At 48.6% G+C, this 21,983-nt stretch overlaps 1 protein-coding gene and 1 pseudogene across 4 annotated transcripts in view; one reads left to right on the top strand and one right to left on the bottom strand.

Moving 5' to 3' along the window:
- The window catches only part of TRAPPC9 (trafficking protein particle complex subunit 9), a 544,520-nt gene that overhangs the window by 451,821 nt on the left and 70,716 nt on the right, over window positions 1-21,983 (bottom strand). The gene's annotated exons all lie outside the window — the stretch shown is intronic.
- LOC112823536 (uncharacterized) lies at window positions 93-4,181 on the top strand (annotated as a pseudogene).

Genomic DNA, 21,983 nt, shown 5'->3' on the forward strand with positions numbered 1-21,983 from the left:
AGTTTGAAAAGAAATAATGCCAGACGTTGGGGATAAAACTCAAGAAGCCAAAAGATGACTGTTTGTTCAAGAAGAGAAATGGGGGGGTGAACATGACAGAGGCTGATGAGGACCGAGAACTCCTGGGGGTTCAGTGGCACGTGTCCCTGTCGAAGGAGACTCTGGTGGGCACAGGAACCCAACAGCAACCACTTCCAAGGTGGCAGGAACTGTGTGTGCAAAGCATGTCCAGGCGGTCAGCGGAAGAGCCTGGCCCTCCGTCGGGGGCTGTTGCCAGCACCGTCACACCGCTAGATATTAACACGCACCCCATGATGAACCGCAGGATCCAAGACGGGATACACTGCTCACAAGCAAGACCGGGATTTTAAGTCCAGGCTTCTCAAATCCAGTGCTCTTTCCACCACACGGAGCGACTTCTTTGGGCATTACTGTGCCCATTTCACAAAGAGGGAATCTGAGGCTTCATTCAGAAGGTCACGTGACTTTCCTGGGGCCGTTCAGACACTAAGTGGCTAAATTACATTCAAACTCAGAACTACAAGTTCAAACTCTGTTTTTTTTCCATTTTGTCACACTGCCCACCCGAACTGCCCCAACATATGAAAATATAGAGGAAAACACAAATATCTTAAAACAGCCAATCCAACATGTCCAGCAAGGTAAGCATCTTCCTTAGCAAAAAAAAACCAACTCAGCTTTTCTTCATTCTGCATATACATCCATACAGAATAATGGTCCAATTACAAAGGTCAAAATGGTCTCATGTGTCACCACTATAAAGATTAATGATCTGCTAAAACAGCAGATACTGAATAAGCCCTGTCACATACCAAGAAAACAAGCCCTTCCTCAACAGACTGCAGATGGACTTCGATAAACCCGTGAGCCACTTCAGCTGTCTCCTACCCGTATAACTCTGTTCTTGTTTCTCACTTAATTTACGTAGTGGCAGGTCAGAGTCTCTGATAAGCAATCATTCAAGTACACCAGGAGATTAAATATTTTCCCTTGTTCTTTCCAAGTATGTAAACATGTTCTACCAGAATGAAAGGCAAATACGTTAAGCCGCCAGCTCATTATATCATCATCTATTTAAAGCACTACACCTACAAAATATTTAAGTATCTCTAGAGATCTTAATAAAACACACAGAAGGGAAAATTATCTTAATAAAGACTTCATAAATAATTAGAAAGAATCATATCATATCTGCATATCCAATTATGAAGTAACAGATAAGCTACAGTACAGTAACAGGGCAAACTTACATAATCATTAAAAACAACATTTACAAAGAGTCTGCAATAATATGGAAAATTTCTGCTACACGGAAAATCAGGATGAAAAACTATATTTATAAAATAAATTCAATTTAAAGATAAGTCCAATTTAAAAAGAATAGAAAACAATACCAAAAAACTACACTGAAATGTTGTGTTTGCCCATGCAGGATTATACATCATTTTTTCTTTTTCTGTTTATGTTTTCCAAGATTTCTAAAAGACATTATTTGTACAATAAAAATTATTTCAAAAATACTTAGACGTGAATTTTCAAAGCAGTTTTATAAAGAAAAGTCGGGGTTTGTTTGTAACTGCTCCTCACACATAAAGAAGACAGCATCCTGGGCCACCCGGGTGGCGCAGTCGGTTGAACATCTACCCGACTCTTGGTTTTGGCTCAGGCCCTGATCTCAGGATGGTGGGATCGAGTCCCATGTCGGGCTCCATGCTCAGAGGAGAGTCTGCTTGAAATTCTCCCCCTCTCCCTCTGCCCCTCCCCACCCCCTGCTCTCACCCTCTCTCTCTAAAATCATCAATAAATAAGTAAAATCTTAAAAAGAAGAAGGCAGCACCCTGAAATGTCCGTGGAGCGAGCAGCTGCTGAGGCCCGCGTTCTGACGGAGGCGGGAGTTCCCCATACGGACGCGCGCAGCCCTTCCCAGCCCGACACGCTGTTCTCTCGGCAGTGCTCAGAAATAAGAGCCACGGCAGCGACTGACATTTAATGAGGACCTACTGCATGCCCGGCATTGTGCCAAACACCTTACATATGTTATCTCATTAAACTGTCCCCCAAAAGCTTATGTGAGCGATGACACTGTTGTCCCAATTTTACAGATGAGCAAACTGAAGCTTGGAAAGATTTCCTCCTAGCTCAGGGTGCCTTTCACTTCTCCACCAGGCTCTCACTCATAACAACAGGCTATGCTCCGCCATCTCCCTTTCTTCTAAAACTGTTTCATATTTCACTCAACATCCCTTTAACCAACAAATACTGGGTATTTGCCCTGTGTAAGGAAGATCCCTACCTAGACATTCAACCCGAATGCCACCTCTTCAAGGACAACATGATCCCCTAAGTCCTCAGTCTTCTTCTATGCCTGGCGAGATCTCCATTAATATATACGAACAAATGATTTGTTCCCTGCTAGTATGTTATTTGTTAGTAGTAAAAGGCAACATAAACTAATTCAGTTCCGCATGTATTGACTACTTTCTAGGTAAAAGCGCCGTCCAGAGTGATGAAAGATCAAAGGTGAATAAGGCATGGCCCCGTCCCCAAGGAGGTCGTGATCTGGTGAGGGAACCAGAGCAAAATTACTCTCAGGACATAATGAAATCGTGCGGAATTCAGAGCTAAGTGAGGTAAGGAGAACGTGGAGAGGCACAGCATGGGAAACGGGGCAGGCAGGCCAGGGCACGCTATAACAGGAGCAGCATGGAAAACCACAGGGCACGCTTAAAGAACAGCAAAGAAGTCCAATATATAGGAAATACAGATTACGCAGATGGAAGTGAAATGAAATTAGGCTAAAAAGATGGCTTGGATCAGATTGTGAATGCCCCTGAGATGGAGCTGAGACTTTATTAAGACAGGAAGGGCCAGTCACTGCAGCGTCGCAAGGACAGAAGGGTGTGACTCTGCGTGCATTTCAAGGAGATATTTCTGGCTTCAGTGTGAAGAATGGATCGGGAGGAGCAACGCCAGGAAGTAGGACATGATGTGAAGAGTCCAAGAAATAGGTGTTGAAAGAGAAGAGGAATCCCACCTGAAAAAAACTCAAGCGTTAGAATGGATACAGAACCTATCCAAGCAGTTAAAGGGATGTAGGATGGGCAGGACAACTTGGGCCCGACTCCAGAAGTTTTAAGCTTCCAAAAAGAAAATGGTGACACCCTTAAGGAAAAGATAATTAATTCAACTGGGGATAGAGTGGATTTAGGACCCCATGACATTCAGGGGACAGGCCAGCTTTCATGCAGAAATTACAGCTCAGAGGTCAGGACTGCAAATGTGACTGTAGGAGCAGTGCCTGTGCGAGCAGGGGCCGGGGCAGGGGGGCCATGGCGGGGTCACCACCATCGAGGCGGTGCAGCGCAAGGTCCAGGGTCTGCCGCAGCAAGCCGAACATGCAGAGGAGGGGGCCGGGCAGCAGCAGTGGGGAGTGGAGGCGCAAGGTGGGCCCGGGAGCAGGCTGAGGCTGAGACCCCACCATTCTAACTGTAGAATCCAGCCGGGAGAAGAGGAGCTGGAGCGCGCCCAGGAGCGCCTGGCCACGGCCCTGCTGAAGCTCCAGGAAGCCGAGAAAGCTGCCGATGAGAGCGAGAGAGGGATGGAGGTCACTGAGAACCGAGCCTCCAAGATGAAGAAAAGCTGGAACTCCAGAAAATCCAACTCCGAGAAGCCGAGCACACTGCAGAAGAGGCAGATGGGAGGCAGGAAGGGGTGGCGAGGAAGCTGGTGATGACTGAGGGGGCCCGGGAGCACACGGAGGAGCGGGCTGGGCTGGCAGAGTCCCGTTGCCAGGAGACGGATGAGCAGACCAGACCCGGCAGTGTCTCAGCGCTGCTGGCAGAAAGCACTCTCAAAAGGGACACAAATACAAGGAAGAGACAAAAATTCTTATGGATCAACTCCAGGAGGCAGAGACCCGCGCTGAGTTTGCCTAGAGATGGGTAGCCGAGCTGGAGCAGACCAGGGACGATTTGGAAGAGGAGCTGAAATGCACCAAGGAGGCGCCCCTCTGTGCACCAGAGGTGCTGGGCCAGCCTCCGCCTGACCTGAGCAAGATGTGGAGCACCCCAGTCCCACCCAACCTGCCGCTGCTCCTCCCTCTGACCCCAGCTCCGCCTGAGGCCAGCCTGCCCCAAGGTGGCCTTGAAACTGGGGGCTGATCTCTACCTGGAAGGCTGCTTTCTCCTTCTGCCACCTCTCCCAGCCCAACCCCTGTGTCTTCGTCACCAAACGGACTCGGCCTCTCCCCAGATTCCAGTTGGGCTTGAGCCTGAGCACCTTTGGGAGCATTTAAGGGAATGTGAGCACAATGCAAAATGTCTTTAAAAGCATGCTGTGATGTCCACATTTGGTTGTTGCTGATGTAGCAACCATTTGTAAAACATTCCAAATAACCCCACAGTTGTGAAGCGGCAGGCTAACCCCTGCCTCATATGTGGAAAGTGACTTGTCAGCCTACCACTCTCGGCAAGAGGAGGGAAAGTGGAACGCACCTGCACTACTCAGAGCCCGGAAGGATTCCAGGAGAAGTGGCCAAAATCGTGACTTGGGGTTTCAGCTTTAAGGTATCTTTGAGCAACTTTATTTTTAACTTTTTTCATCAACTTTTAACTTTAACCCAACAAATTAAGAGGGTGAGACTTGTCTCTGAGACCAACTCCTTGTCCTATCCTTACCCCAACCACCCACAGAACGCATCATGTTCCCCTTATGTTGAGGTGACCACTTACTTGCTCTCTCGCCTCCTTGAAAGAAAAAAGAAATGATGTGTTTGCCTCAGATAGAGCCACACGAAACAAACTCCTCTCCTCCCCCTTTGCTGGGTACGAAGCTGCTGTCTCTAAAAGTGCCATCTTGCGATGCTTTATCAGTTAGCTCTAGAGAAATCTCGAATAGCTTATGTACAAAACTGCTTTTACATTTTTTATTATTTTGCGACTTTGTTTCTCTAGGTTTGGGACACGTTGGCCACCCCGTCTGGCTGAGAACTCTTTACAGTCTGTGGGCTGACAGTCTGCTGATATTTTAAAGTTTCTTTTCCTCCCCAATTCCCCTTTTTGGTGAGGTTTCTGTGAGGTCTGTTAGATGTGCACCCTGAAGCTCATTGGCTTAAAATGCACCCTCCTTTGGTGGGCTCTCTCTGGGGGCCAACTGGGAGAAAGAAACCAATAGTGCAACTGTTTTGATACTGAAAATTGACAAGCATCTTTTTAAAATAAAGAACCAGCCCCTCCAAAAAAAAGAAGTATAACTATAAAATCATGAGCGAATTTTTATTTTTAAAAGTATATTTTAAATATAGCAAGAGCTTAACTCTTAAATCCCCACCACAAATCTTCACAGAACATTTTAAATTTACAAACTCATTGACCCACTTTGTAATTTGTTTTTTAATAACCTTACTTTTCAAAACTCAAATCATTACTTTTATGTAATACTAATTTCATAATTTTTGTAAACCAAAAATATCTTTCCAGATGCTCATGTTTCTTCCCCAAGAAGTAAGTGAAGTAAACACACTTCTGTGTCACATCCTTGAGGTAAAAAAAAAAAAAACCTTTCTGGGACACCTGGGAGGCTCAGTTGGTTAAGCGACTGCCTTCGGCTCAGGTCATGATCCTGGAGTCCCGGGATCGAGTCCCACATCGGGCTCCCTGCTCAGCAGGGAGTCTGCTTCTCCCTCTGACCCTCCCCCCTCTCATGCTCTCTCTCATTCTCTCTCTCAAATAAATAAATAAAATCTTAAAAAAAAAAAAAACTTTGGTTTTATGACATGTGATCACAAGTTAGAATGTAACAAAAGATTTTGTTCTACAGAGATTTCTAGCTCCCAGATGGAGGAGGAGTCTGCCCGCTCTCTGGGTACCCAGCTATCCGCTCTGTCGACATCGAACTGGGAGACACAGAGGCAATATCGAAGTGAGGACCACGAAAGCATCTGGAAAATGTACAACTTCTCTCCCTTCCTGCCCTCCCTCAGCCCCATGGCATGGTCAAATGGGAGACCTAGAGTCCGTCTCCCCAAGAGGGAGGCCAAGGAGAGCACCTGCCCCAGGCCAAGTTCCGACCTACTCTGACGCTGACAAGCGGCGAACCTTAACGCATTTTCTCTGGGCTGAGTAGCAAAGCAATGAGCTGGCGATCAAATGAAGAAGCCGAATAAATTCAATCTGACACCTTCCATCTCATCCAATCCTTGTCTTTCAAACAAATGACAGCTGTCTCCCAGCTGACAGATAACCCGGGTACAGGGACACACTAAGCTGTGGCATCTGCCACTGGCGACACAGCGCGGGGGCCCAGTGCCTCGTCAGAGCAGGGCAAGGAGATCTGGCATTCGATGAAGACACGTTGACGAGAGGGATCCTCGAGGCCAGTGGATAAGAGCACGAGCCCCGGAGCCAGATGGCCAGGGTCCAGACCCCGCTGCCTCCCCATACTACACAGGAGGCCTCATGCATGTTAGCACCAATCTTTCACACCTCATTTCCTCACCGTGAAATACGCCTAATGGCCGCTGCCCTCGTGGGGACATTGTGAGGGTTCAGGTGGTTCCCACGCGTGGGGGCACATGCAGGAACACATCCGGGGCCCAGCACAGAGAAGGTGCACACGGACTGCGGTCAGGACCTTCTTGGGACCCAGAAACCCCGGTGCAGGCAACACCTGGCCCCTGTCTCCCTGCACCCTTGAGAAAAGACATGGAAGGGCACTCTGAGAAGATAAATTCCAGCTGGGTGAGTGAGGAATGAGTTAGGCTTCAGATGGCAGCACCAGGACACTGGGCACAGGTGATCTGGAAAGCGAGGACTGAGCACTCACCCGGAGAAGGGGGCCACCAGGAGGGCAGGAGAACAAACCCAAGTGGAGGGCCCACTGCCACACGCTGTGCAGGTGCAGCTGTGTGGGCATCCCGCCAGGGCTTGCCTCCCCATTGGCAGGTGGGCTGCCTGCGGTCCTGCGAGGGGCTGGGAGCTCCGAGCACATGGTCAGCGTGCCACACTCGGGGTGCTGCTGGTGACGCCATTAACTTGTCTCACTGAAGCCACATGTCAGAACAAAGGGAGCCAGAGGTAAGACCGGAGAAGGAACACTTGCTGCAGGCCTGCGGTGTGCCAGGGGCCGTGCTGGGCACGGAGCGTGGGGGGGGGCCCGTCACCCTACCGCAGAGATGACTGAACATCTCTGAGAGGCTGACAGAGCGTTCCTCTCATGCTGCTCCCCCTGCCGTGTCACACGAGGCCCCACCACAGGTCCCCGCTGCCCCTTTGGGGTCCCTGTGACATCGTGGCCTCTGGGAGCTTGAAAGCCCAGGCCAGAAGCAAGTGCCCCCTCCTGTCACATCCTCCAGCACCTGCAACTTTTTATGTCATTGTTTTATCCTCTAAACCCATCAATAGCCACACAGACACTGCCCTTCTCCCAACTCTGGAACACTCTCTTATCCCACTGTGGGCTTAGCCACACAAACGGTAGAGCCCAGAGGTTCAGGAGAAATAAGTCCCTGGACCTTTGCATCTTCCTTGTTCCACTAAAATTATCCCCAGAAGTGCATAAAACATGACTGGAATGTCAGGAGAGCCCACGGACACTCAGTGAGAACGTTCATCTTCACGACGATGGAGAACGACAAAGACTCACTGTGGTCAACCAGGCTCGGTCACCAGCCATGTCCCAGTTTCTTATACCATCCTGAGAGCGGGCACAATCCAAAACCCCTGCCTCCGGCCATGTAACACAGATGCTCAGCGTTGTCGCCCTGCACTCTGGTTCCGGTGTTCTATGAACGGCACACAGGGTCTCCTCCCCTGCAAAGGGGGTCGTCTGTACAGATACTCACCCAGAGAACAGTCTAAAGAAGGTCTCTGCATTTTATCTTACTGAGGGATATGCCATTTCTTTCCCCCAAATAGATCCCTACCACTGAGAAGTTGCTTAGTCAATATGAGTTTGAATTTATATTCAACTCACTTAAAAAAAAAAAAAGATATACAGAAAAGCCTACGCCAATGCCTCCTTCTTCTCCCCTAAATCAATGAAGCAGGGACACCAGGGAGATGTGATGGTGGCGTGGGCCAATTAACTTTATTCTGTCCACATGCGACACACAGAAAAGAAGCTAACAAATACGGACCGCTGGTCATAAGAGACCCTGGAAAGCACGCAGCTGACTCATTTCAGACGAGTCAGCTCCATTTCAATTCCACTGCCAATTCTAAAAGGCAAATGTTGTAACTTACTGCAAGCCACTTTGACCTCTTCGTGGGTCATAAAGATCAAGTTAATGGGTAGTGACTAGCATGTCATGGGATGGGATAGACTGGATCATAGTTCATGTTCTGGGCTCAATTATGTCCCCTGCAAGTTCGTATGTTGAAGTCCTTGCGCCCGGTAGGGCCCTGGGAATATGACTGAATTTGGAGACAAGGCCTTTAAAGAGGTAATTATGATAAAGTGAGGTCACACAGGGGCCCTAATCCAATCTGACTAGTGTCCTCACGGGAAGAGGAGATTAGAACACAGACTCACAGAGGGTGACTGCATGAGGACAAGGGGGAGGGCGTGTCTGCAAGCCAAGGAGAAAAGCTTCCAATGAAACCCACCCTGCCAGCACCTCGATCTTGGACTCCCAGCCTCCAAACTGTGAGAAAAGAAGTTTCTGCTGTTTAAACCACCCACTGTGATACTCTGTTAGGGCAGCACACACACAGGAAGAACAGGTATCACTGCATGAAACATTTGGGTTTACGCAGACAGTGTATGTCTAATCTGGCTCATCGTGGTCAATACAGTTTGAAGGTGACTGTTGCAATGGTTACAGGTGAGCCCGTGAAGGTACTGGAGACAAGTCTTTGCCTTGATTCTCTGGTCTAGGAGGTGCATGTGTTGAAACACTTCTGCAAGTCAGAAGTAAACCAACAGTGACAAGACGGTTTTCTGAGCCCGTACTTTGTTTCAGACTCCTCAGAGACACTGTCTCCAATCCTTACACCAGCACAGCAAGGGAAGCATAATCCTCACTTTACCTACCCAGGAGGAAACAAGGCCAAGAAAAACAAGGCAATTCGATTTAGTGAGCACTGAGTGAGCCCCTGAGTCTGACTTTGTGCTAGGCTGGGGCTTCGGGGAAAAGAAGCCCCGATCCCAGCTGTCCAGCCTCACACATGCAGTCCTCAGACATGAACACTTGCGACTAACATGCAACATGCAGAGCACTGTTATGTAAGTGTGGGGGAAAACTGAGAAGAAAGGCCTTTTCTGCTCCCAGAAGGTGTCAAGGAAAGCTATCAGAGGTGGGGGAGGTTAGTGCTCATTCTGGGGAGTAGAAACCCTGAAGAAGAAGCACAGATGTGAACACAGACGCTCTATTCTGGGAACAGCAGCTAAGCCCAGCGTCTCCACAAAAGAGATGGGCTGGGCCAGACTGAAAAGCACACTGCAAACCATGCTAGGGACTTGAACCCTAGTTCTGTACTATGGGAAGCCTTGCATGCTCTCTGAGCGGAAGGTTGCTAGGGACAAATACCTGCTGTGGGAATATCCCTTGATACTCCAGGTGGCCAACTGGCAAGAAATGGGTCTTGGAAGACAAGAACATTCCTTGGGATGCTGCCATATTCTAGACCAGAAATGGCCATGTCTGGCCTGGGCAATGGTATGCCAGTGCTTGGTGCAGCCAACGGTGGGCAAGCAAACAGGACAGCAAGACACCATTCCAGGGCCAACAGCTCAGACCATCTGGCCCACGGCGTCCTACAGAGGCTACATGCAAAGGGCCCTTTCTGATACCACCCCAGGATGTTCTATTTTGGTTTATCTAAAACTTGGCAAATTAGTATTTTCCCATAACTACTAAATCCACTAATATATTTGGGATTTTGACACACTGATAGTTTTTCTTCACCTCATTATTTTACATGTGTGGTTTCCACACCAAGAATGCACTCTATTAGCAGGTACTTATTATGTTGTACTACACAGTACTTATCTCTTCAAACAGAACTAAAAGGAAGTCAAAAGCTTCCCTTCATTTCTACCGGGTTTTGGTTCAACCCCTTCTGTCTATTTCTGAACAAACAAAAGGGATTGTATAAACTACAGTGGAAACAAATTATACAGCTTTGTTGAGGAGCTCCCACAAAAGAGCTCACAAGCTTATCTTCCCTTCTCCCCACCCAGATGAAAAATGAAATCCATTCAACCAAAACTCTCCAAGAAACCACATGTGCCATCTGGAAAAAAAATACAAGGGGTAAAAAGCATGTCAGGAATGGAAACCATGAAGCAAAATAATACATATTACCTAGACAATTTAAAAATTATGGCCTTCACCATTACCTTGATCCCAAAACCAGACAAAGACCCCATCAAAAAGGAGAATTACAGACCAATATCCTTGATGAACATGGATGCAAAAATTCTCACCAAAATACTAGCCAATAGGATCCAACAATACATTAAAAGGATTATTCACCATGACCAAGTGGGATTTATCCCTGGGCTGCAAGGTTGGTTCAACATCCGCAAATCAATCAACGTGATACAATATATTAACAAAAGAAAGAACAAGAATCATATGATCCTCTCAATAGATGCAGAAAAAGCATTTGACAAAGTACAGCATCCTTTCTTGATCAAAACTCTGAAGAGTATAGGGATAGAGGGTACATACCTCAATATCATAAAAGCCATCTATGAAAAACCTACAGTGAATATCATTCACAATGGGGAAAAGCTGAGAGCTTTCCCCCTAAGGTCAGGAACGTGGCAGGGATGTCCACTATCACCACTGCTATTCAACATAGTATTAGAAGTCCTAGCCACAGCAATCAGACAACAAAAAGAAATCAAAGGCATCCAAATCGGCAAAGAGGAAGTCAAACTCTCACTCTTTGCAGATGATATGAAACTTTATGTGGAAAACCCAAAAGACTCCACCCCAAAACTGCTAGAACTCATACAGGAATTCAGTCAAGTGGCAGGATAGAAAATCAACGCACAGAAATCAGTGGCATTCCTATACACCAACAACAAGACAGAAGAGAGACAAATTAACGAGTCGATCCCATTTACAATTGCACCCAAAACCATAAGATACCTAGGAATAAACCTAACCAAAGAGGCAAAGAATCTGTACTCAGAAAACTATAAAATACTCAGGAAAGAAACTGAGGAAGACACAAAGAAATGGAAAAACGTTCCATGCTCATGGATTGGAAGAACAAATATTGTGAAGATGTCAATGCTACCTAGAGCAATCTACACATTCAATGCAATCCCCATCAAAATACCACCCATTTTTTTCAAAGAATGGAACAAATAATCCTAAAATTTGTATAGAACCAGAAGAGACCCCGAATAGCCAGAGGAATGTTGAAAAAGAAAAGCAAAGCTGGAGGCATCACAATTCCAGACTTCCAGCTCTATTACAAAGCTGTCATCATCAAGACAGTATGGTACTGGCACAAAAACAGACACATAGATCAATGGAACAGAATAGAGAGCCCAGAAATGGACCCTCAACTCTATGGTCAACTAGTCTTTGACAAAGCCAGAAAGAATGTCCAGTGGAAAAAAGACAGTCTCTTCAACAAATGGTGTTGGGAAAATTGGACAGCCACATGCAGAAGAATGAAACTGGACCATTTCCTTACACCACAGACAAAAATAGACTCCAAATGGTTGAAAGACCTAAACGTGAGTCCATCAAAATCCTTGAGGAGAACACAGGCAGCAACCTCTTCGACCTCAGCCACAGCAACTTCTTCCTAGAAACCTCGCCAAAGGCAAGGGAAGCCAGGGTAAGAATGAACTATTGGGATTTCATCAAGATAAAAAGCTTCTGCACAGCAAAAGAAACAGTCCACAAAACCAAAAGACAACCGACAGAATGGGAGAAAATATTTGCAAATGACATATCAGATAAAGGGCTAGTATATCCAAAATCTATAAAGAACTTATCAAACTCAACATCCAAAGAACAAATAATCCAATCAAGAAATGGGCAGAAAACATGAAGAGACATTTTTCCAAAGAAGACATCCAAATGGCCAGCAGACACATGAAAAAGTGCTCAACATCGCTCGGCATCAGGGAAATCCAAATCAAAACCTCAATGAGATACCACCTCACACCAGTCAGAATGGCTACAATTAACAAATCAGGAAACAACAGATGTGGGCGGGGATGTGGAGAAAGGGGAACTCTCCTACACTGTTGGTGGGAATGCAAGCTGGTGCAGCCACTCTGGAAAACAGTATGGAGGTTCCTCAAACAGTTGAAAATAGAGCTACCATACGATCCAGCAATTGCACTACTGGGTATTTACCACAAAGATACAAATGTAGGGATCCAAAGGGGTACGTGCACCCCGATGTTTATAGCAGCAATGTCCACAATAGCCAAACTGTGGAAAGAGCCAAGATGTCCATCGACAGATGAATGGATAAAGAAGATGTGGTATATATACACAATGGAATATTATGCAGCCATCAAAAGGAATGAGATCTTGCCATTTGCAACGACGTGGATGGAACTGGAGGGTGTTATGCTGAGTGAAATAAGTCAATCAGAGAAAGACATGTATCATATGACCTCACTGATATGAGGAATTCTTAATCTCAGGAAACAAACTGAGGGTTGCTGGAGTGGTGAGGGGGTGGGAGGGATGGGGTGGCTGGGGGATAGACATTGGGGAGGGTATGTGCTCTGGTGAGTGCTGTGAATTGTGCAAGACTGTTGAATCACAGATCTGTACTTCTGAAACAAATAATGCAATATATGTTAAGAAAAAAAAAAAGAAGAAGATAGCAGGAGGGGCAGAATGAAGGGGAGTAAATCGGAGGGGGAGACGAACCATGAGAGACAATGGACTCTGAAAAACAAACTGAGGGTTCTAGAGGGGAGGGGGTGGGGGGATGGGTTAGCCTGGTGATGGGTATTGAGGAGGGCACGTTCTGCGTGGAGCACCGGGTGTTATGCACAAACAATGAATCATGGAACACTACATCTAAAGCTAATGATGTAATGTATGGTGATTAACATAACAATAAAAAATTTAAAGAAAAAAAAATTATGGCCTTCATTTTTGGCCAGAGTCCATGTTATAGTTCTTTGCGCCTTGCTATATGCAAAACTAAAGGGTAAAAACTCAAATCTGAAGACTGTATGTGCTTCTTAATGGGAATAAGATACAACATGTAGAACTTAGAGCCCAAACCCTGTGTTTTCATCTGTTAGTCCATATTCTAGGAGACTCTTGACTGTTCGGGTCATATTTTACCCACAATCTCCAATTCCAAATGTATTCTTATTTTCCATACCATTTTACAATTTACTTAGATTCAAAACATGTAAAGAAGACATAATAACATACCCACGAGTATGAAAGATGACCAGGAAAATATAATTCACAAAAAGTCTAGGATTGCGGTAAGCAAGAGCATGTGGGGGTGGGGGGACACGGAGGTGGGCATGGCCACACATGTCTCATCCTGCCCCCAACACTGCACATGCCTGCCGCCCTGACTCCCTCACAGAGGACTGCTCTGCTGACACACCAGCCTCAACCACCGCCAATTTCATGTCAGCCCCAGGCTCTCTCTTTTCAATGAAAGCATTTCACCAAATCTGTAACTGTGACACCCCTTACGTAGTTTTGCATGACTTTTCATACATATACTTGTACAAACCACAAGAAATCTCATTGAGTGTCAGGCAACAATTTTGATTTGGGAAATACTGCTCCCACAGCGCAGGGGCACTAAAGGCCCCTGCCCCTCCCCCCGCCGACAGCAGTGGTTCTCTGCATTCACTTCCTAAGCAAACATAATGACTACAGAGGGAAAAGGAAGATGTTGGTTTTCAGAAATGAGTGAAAACACAGAAGTTAAAAATACCCTACTAATAATTTCTACTTATCAGAGGCCTTTTCTCAGCCCACCTGCTGTGCCGGCCTCCCAGAGGTCCTGGTGAAATGCACACTCCTGGGTCTTAGGTCCAGGCAGGACCCTGGAACTGGCCTGGTACTTTCTGGGCTAGCTGCTGGCTCAGTGAGATTTTCTTTCAACGTGTGAGTATTTCCCCTGAGGGCTAAGTGTTATTTGAACCAAATATCCAAATCCACAAGCAGCTGAGTACTGCACAAGACAGGAGGGACTCATGAGTTTCCAGCTGTAAGACAAAGAGAGGGATGATCTGCACTAACAGTCTTTAATTCTCACAGCGGGCTCATGTGCCCCTTTCACAAACAGGAAAGAGGAAGTGGAGGGAAGTTGGATGACTTCCCTTGTTGGACAGTGAGTGAACAAACACTGAGTGGGCACCTGCCATACACAGTCCTAGGTGTAGGGAGATGTCCACCCAGGACAGACAGATCCTTCCCCCAAGGAGCTCATGTTCTAGCAAGGAGGAAGGCTAGCCGTAAAAAGGCAAAGAGATACAGGGGGCCATAAGGCAGACTGAGACGGGATGTCTGAACTCAGGCCTGAGGGGTACTGAAAAAGCAGTCACACAAATATCTTGGGGAAACAATTAAAGCAGAAAGACCCAACGCATAGTCCTGGAGACAGGGTGGAAACGAGCTTCCCTGGAGAGACACAAGGAGGAGCAACTATGGCTGAAGCTAAGTCAATGAACGGAGCATGGAGGGTGACTGTTCTGGGGAACTAAGGAGGGGAAAATGATGGGAGCCCATGGACGGTCTGAAGCAGAAAAGCGACAAGGCAGGACACTAGGGGGAGGACTAGAGGCCAAGGAGACCCCTGATGGCCGGCCAGGGCAGCCGAGGCCTCGCAGTGGTTTCCACTGTGCCTGTGAGGACACACGAGTGGTGACAAGTGGCCAATTCTGGGATCTATTTAGGAGGTGAGACCAGGAGAGAGTGAGGAGGAGAGCCAACGAAAGGAAAAGCAGCGGCAGGGAGTCCTGATGACACGCCCAGACAAGGAGAGGGGTTTCTGAAGGAGGATGCCAGAAGCAGCAATAGGAAAGGCCGGCACCCCGTCTCTGGGCCCGAGGCACTTGGGGTATCGGAGCAGAGGCAGGAGGCACTTGCGGAGCAGGGGCTCCTGAGTGGGACGTGCTCTGTTGTGCGGGACTGGCTCACCCTGGCATTCGGCTCTTGTTCCCTCGGACTACACGCGAATGACCCGCAGGGCACAGTCAGACCGGAGGCACTGCCCACACTTCCAAACTCCCACGCTCAAGAGCCACGAGCTTGATGCGAGAAGGCTAAGGGGCCACTCGGGAAAAACGAGGCTGAGGTGAAACAGGGAGTTTGCGAGAGCAGACCCTAAGTTCCTGCAGCCACGGTGGAAGGGCCACGAGAGCAAGACAGCAGGGGCTGGGGCCTGCGCCGGGACAAAGACTGTATCTCTGTTTCCAACATCAAGGTCCCCTGAGGAGATCACATCAAATGCTTAGAACATGCTCCTGCTACCTTCTTCTTCAGTCCAGGGAAGCACTGGTGGGAGGCGTCCTGACCCCTTTAAGCCTGCCAGACACCAGCCGGGTCTATGAGGGCACCGGACAGACTTTAGAGTTAGCTGTGCATACCTCCTCGGACAAGGCTAAAGCTGGGTTCCAGACTTGGCTCTCCCTGAATAACTGGGCGTCTCAGGGCAAACTACTGAGCGTCACAAATCAGCGGGGATCTCGTCAGCCTAGTGGCCGGGACCCAACCTGCCTCCCAAACCCAACAAATGAGAGCCAAACGAGCCAAGAGACAGGAAAGCACCCAGAAGACTGTAGAAGAAGTTCGTGTGAGAGGCAGGCAGTTAGTATACAAACACGCAGGGAAAATAGTCAACCCTGAGAGCTACCAAGAAAACACAAATTAAAACAAGAAGGTAGCCTTCTGTACATATTGAATCAATGGCACGGCTGCCATCAGGATAATCAGAACAATGCTTTCGGAGGCAATCTGGCAATATGCTTCAGCAGCAATAGAAATGCTCAAAATGACTGATCCAATAAGCCCCCTCAGGATAAAATCTCCCTCCTGCTAAAAAAGCCAAAGATCTAAAGATGTTCACCATAGCATTGCCTATAGCAGCAAAAACAGACCAGATCAAGAAAGCAAGCAAACAGAAGAAAAGTATTTACTATTAATGCATTCCACAAGATGTGAGTGCCAACACGTGCCACTAGCTAGCTATGGGGCACAACGTTCTCTTTGAGGTGCTCACCACGCTTCAAAGAGATGGTGAGGACAGGTGCCCATATCTGGGAACATACTAAAACTTGAAGTGTACACTCTGAGTGGGTGAATCATGTGCTCCATGAATTAAGCTTCAATAAAGTTGTTTTTAAAAAGAGGAAAACAGAGGCACCTGAGTGGCTCAGTTGGTTGGGCAGCTGTCTCTTGGTCTTGGCTCAGGTCATGATCCCAGGGTCCGGGGATCAAGCCCCACGTCGGGCTCTGCACTCAGCGGGGACTCGGATTGAGGATTCTTTCTCTCCCTCTGCTCCTCCCCCCGACTTGCACACACACATGCATGCAAGCGCTCTCTCTCTAAAATAAATCTTTAGGGCGCCTGGGTGGCTCAGTTGGTTGGGCGACTGCCTTCGGCTCAGGTCATGATCCTGGAGTCCCTGGATCGAGTCCCACATCGGGCTCCCTGCTGATCGGGGAGTCTGCTTCTCCCTCTGAACCTCTTCCCTCTCGTGCTCTCTATCTCTCATTCTCTCTCAAATAAATAAATAAAATCTTTAAAAAATAAAAATAAAATAAAATAAATCTTTAGGGGTACCTGGGTGGCTCAGTCGTTAAGCGTCTGCCTTTGGCTCAGGTCATGATCCCAGGATCCTGGGATCGAGCCCCACGTCAGGCTCCCTGCTCAGGGGGAAGCCTGCTTCTCTCTCTGCCTCTCCCCCTGCTTATGTTCCCTCTCTCACTGTGTTTCTCTCTGTCAAATAAATAAATAAAATCTTTTAAAAAAATAAAATAAAATAAAGTAAATCTTTAAAAAAGAAGAAAACGTGCATTATTCATACATTCAACAACACGTGGACACCAATCCGTACCACAAGGTGCCAGGGGTGAGAAATAGCCAGTTAGAGACCCTGCCCTCAGCGTGCTTGCAGTCCTGCTGGGGAGTCTGTTGATGAAATAAGCAATGGGCATATGGTGGGCCAGAAGGGCTCCCATAGGCAAGTTCCATGCACCAGTGGGAACACTGCAAAGGAACGCAAGCTGGCCTTGGAGGACTAAAAACGCTACACGGAGATGTGAAGGATGAACAAATGTTAGCCAAGGAAGGAAGGCAGGAAAAAGGAAAGGGAGAAGGGACAGGGAAGAGAGTCACCCTGGGAAGGATGCACCACAGCTATATCCATCCATCCCTCGATCCATCCTCCCACAGATACGTTTGTTTCCTCTTCTTGGCCATTATGCACAATGCTGCTATGAACACTCACAGGCCAGTTTTTGTGTGACATGTTTTCAAATCTCTTGAGTATACACCTAGGAGTGGAACTGCTGGGTCATATTGTACACTCCTGTTCATCCACTTTACTTCCCCAAAGCCCAGACAACACAATCACACCCAACTACCGTACCCAGAATTCCCAAAGCAAATACTCTTAATTCCACCAGCATTGGAGAAAGAACTGCTAAGTGAAACAATTTCTCCTGCTCAGCATGGTCTGGCAAAACCGATTTGTTCTTCAAGGTCAAGATCACCTTCTTCATGGAACATCACCCCAAACATTCTTCCACCTCTGAAAAGAATTGCCAACTGCCCCATGATGCTCCCGCAGCCATTTGTTTATACCGACTTCTCTCTCCCCCTAACCCGGGCTCTTCCTCATGCCTGTTCTCTAGAGATAATCACCTAAGATGTTCTCAACACCGAATGCCTGCTATGAGGCCAGGCACCATGAGAGGCTCTTTACTGAACATTGAGCTGAAGGCTAACAGCCCCAGGAGATGCTCTTGTCCTCAGGGTACACGTAAGAAAACTAGGACTGATGGAAGTTAAATTATTTGTCCAGGGTCCCAAAAGTTGTAAAGACAATGGTATCCAAATCCAGGTCTCTGGCAGCTCAGAATCTGATACGCAAGGCCGACAAATGGCACAAGGGACTAGAAAGGAACAGGGCAGAAAGAGGGAGAGACAAGGAAGGAGCAACTACACAGCACTGAACAGAATGGGCACTTAGCTCTCAGCATTTCCAGGCCCCCCCCCCACATCTCTCATCTCCCCTGTTCTTCACAATGACTCTTACAGTAGGAAATGTATTTTCTTTCCCATCACATAAAACAGACAAGGAAACCAGCCTTTGGCAATCTGCTTCGAAAACAGCCCGCTCGTGTGCTCATGAAGGAGGATGTGCTTGGAGGCCTGAGCCCCAGCCCCTCAGCTACACCTCCCACGAAGACTCCCAGGGGCCGGGGGTGGTGGGAAACAGGGCTGCAGGGCTGGGGGTACCTAGCACTAAAAGGTCAGGAAGGCCACTCACCGCTTGAGGTCAGACTAGAGTGGCACAGGGAGGCGCCCACGCTGAGCAGAGGGAAAAGGCCTGAGAAAGCAAACGGGCTCGAAGGAAAGAGGAACCTGTAAGCAGGGCAGCGTACGGGACACAGTGAACAAGAGAGGATGGGGCAGGCGGGGATCAGGGCACCTGGGACGCTGAAAACCATGGGTGAGCAAAGGCAAACCCCTCCATAAAGGACTAACCCGGAAATATTTTAGGCTTTGTGAACCGAGGGGCAAATCAAGGATATTATGTAGGTACTTATATATAGCAAATGCGAAAACACACTTATTGGTGAAATTCAAAAATATATAATTGAGTACAATTTTTACAACAGATTTAAAAATGAGAAGAAAAGTTTTTTTGGAGGGTGATGATATTTCACTTAATTGGGGTTCAAAGTTCAAATCCTTATCATCGAATTGATTGCAAATGTTCACCTATAAAAGCCATGCTTAGCTGGAGACCACACACAGCAAAAAAGGTGGCAAGCTGCAGCGAGCTAACCCGCTAACCCGGGTGGTAAACCACAAGGAGGAATCGAGGTTTTATTCAAGGCAAAATGAGGCCACGGAGGCCGGAAGCCGGGAGGGTGTGTGGTCTGACAGCCTCTGAGAGCTCGCGCAGGCGGCTCAGTAAGGAGCGAACTGAAGAGGGAGAGAAGAGGCAAGGCAGGAAGATCACGGGGCACTAAGCACCATGGCCATGGCCTTCCAGCTGCCAGCTGCAGGGAGGGTGGAGGGGGGCAGGGTCACAGACCTCCTGGGGAGGCGTGCCTGAACAGGCAGGTGGGGAAAGGCGAGAAACAGCTCCAGGGAAAAGGCGACTTCACTCCTACTGAGTGTGAGGTCCGGGGGAGAGCAGGATGCACACGTGGATTTGAGGGCCAGTGGCACGGGAACAGCGCTCCGAGGCGGGGCACGGACACATCATGGCACATTAAAGAAGGTGCCACGAGGGCCCACACATCGTAGAGTTCCGTTCACCTGAGACACCTATAGGACAAGCAGATTTAGAAAGACAGAAAGCAGATCACGCTTGCCGAGGGCTGGGACGGGGAACAGAGTCTGACAGGTCCGAGGCCCCTGCAGGACGTATCACGGTGTGCAGACGGCTGCGTGACCCCGCGAATTCCCCAGGGTACCTGCAGCAGGTGAACTATACGGTATGGGAGTTCTTTCTCAATATATTTTCTTTAAAAAAAAATAGTCTAATAAAATACCCGGTTTCCCGGAGGCAAAGGCATGACACCCGCTGTGCAGGGGACGGGCCGCACCACGGCTGCTCTGAGCTCTGCGATGCTCAAACATCCAAGGGCTGCCGGAGACCTAGGTCTGGGGCTCAGAGACGAAGCCGGGAAAACAGGGCTACACACTTAGGTAAGTCACTATTTCATTTATTCTCACACCCCCCTCGCAAGACGATGCGCCTTGGAATCCCCTTCTGGGATGGAGACACTGAGGCTAGCTGTGAGCTTGGACCCCAAGGTGCATGTCTCCACACTTTCTAACACTTCCACACGCCGCTGCAGGGGTAGAGACCAGCGGCGTGCAGTGTGGCCTGACCGCGGGTTCTAACCGCACATCCAGTGCATGTTGCAGATGACAAGGCCTGGGATTCTGTGCTCCTCCAGCTGGACCACGACCTGAGGGGCTGATCGAAACCCACACCTTCAGCGGCAAGGCGGCAAGGGTCCCGTTCCCAACCACCTAAGCGTGCCGGCTGCAGGACGTCAGGCAGCACGGAGAGGGCGCATACTCGCGTGCCCGCCGTGCTGACCGCCAGTGCTTGCCCAGGAGACGGCGCCTGGCAGCACTGCCCGTTCCCCCCCTCGCCCTCGTCCCTCTTTCCCACCTGCCACCCACAGCCCTCCACACCCCCGTCAGACAAGAGGAGCAGTATACTACTGTTAATTATCAAATAGGACGCGAATCAGGAGACCTACACATTTGCTAGCCCTCTGGGCTCACTCTGCTGTTTCCCCGACAAGCGATTCCATTTCTCCTGGGTCCTCCTAAGGTACCTCGGGCAAAAGAACCAGCAACCTCTGACCAAGGAGCTGGAGTCCGGGCCCCCTGGGAGGGAAATAACATAAATGTCTCAGGACATTTATTAAGCACCTCTTTGCATCTGACACACTGTTATGCACTTATCTCTACTCTATGGAGTCCTGACACTGGAGCTTTGACAGGTCTTCTACCCAGAGTCCTCCAGCAAAATGCTGAACATGGTAAAACACAAAAATCCTTTAGACCCCGGCCGGGACAAGCCCAAGCAACTATGTGAAGTTTAAATTTCCCTAAGAAAGCCTCTGGCCCTAGAGCAAGAACACGGCACCCCTGCTACCATAACACGGTAAAACAAGTCTGAGGGAGGAAGCGCCTAACGCAAGTTCCTTCACTGGTTGTCCCACAGTCTCAGCGGCACCCCTGTCCTCACCCCCGGTCTGTTCACTGTGGCACCAACAGGAGTGATTTAAAGCAGGTCATTCTTCTGCACCTCACTCCTGGTAGCACACCTACTCTATGGCTAACCTTAGTCCTCTCGTCTGGAATTCTCCACTTGGAGCCGTAAGATTCCATCTCGAGCTAATTTTCCCCTTGCCCCTCTTTAAGTAATCTGAAGTGAAAGCAGCAAGCCCTTTCCTTCCACAGGCATGGGTGTCAGCAACTACACACGCAAACTACACGCACAGGCTAGAACAGCCAAGGGTCAGAGCCGGTGCTAAACTGGCCCTGGCCTCGGGCTGTAGTTTCCCACACCCTGTTGCAGGAGATCAAGAGCCAGAGGGGTTTTTGTTTTATTTTTTTTTTTTAATTTTATTTATTTGACACAGAGAGAGAGCACACACAAGCAGGGGGAGAGGGAGAAGCAAGCTTCCCACTGAGCAGGGAGCCCGATGTTGGACTTGATCCCAGGACCCTGGGACCTGAGCTGAAGGCAGACGCTTAACGAATGAGCTCCCCAAGTGCCCCAGAGGGGTTTTTAAAGCAACCAACTAGAAGAAACATCAGTTGGGCGGCACAGCAGAGGGCAGACTTAAGAGACAGAAGCCCCCACTCACTCAGCAGCATTTCGGGGCCTAGCAGGTGCCAGGTGCTGGTCTAGGTTTAGGTGACACTTCCTGTGCTTGGGGGGCCTGAAGGGGGGGGACAGGCCAGCAGTGCTGGGAGCCAGGGCCGTAGTGGGGACCCACACAGTAGGCTCCACGAAGCGGGTATCACAGTGAGGGACAAATTCCTGGACAAGGTGACAGAAACAGGCGCAGCCCGAGGGCAGGCAGGGCAGCACGTGCAAAGGTGGCAGAGCAGAAATGCTGCAGCGTCTGTTGAACGGCACAGCCAGGGCACCAGGAGTCAGAAGCAGGAAGAGACGGGCTGGACAGTGTGGACGTGCAACACCCTGAGCCTTCACAGAGTCGGGGGTCCCGTTCCTTTTCAAGGGAATCGTGTGCAGCACACAGGACGAGGTCACAGGTTTGCAGC

Source organism: Callorhinus ursinus, unplaced genomic scaffold, assembly GCF_003265705.2.
Source record: "Callorhinus ursinus isolate GAN/ISIS: 27379988/994484 unplaced genomic scaffold, GSC_fseal_2.0 scaffold5, whole genome shotgun sequence".
Classification (NCBI taxonomy): Eukaryota; Metazoa; Chordata; class Mammalia; order Carnivora; family Otariidae; genus Callorhinus; species Callorhinus ursinus.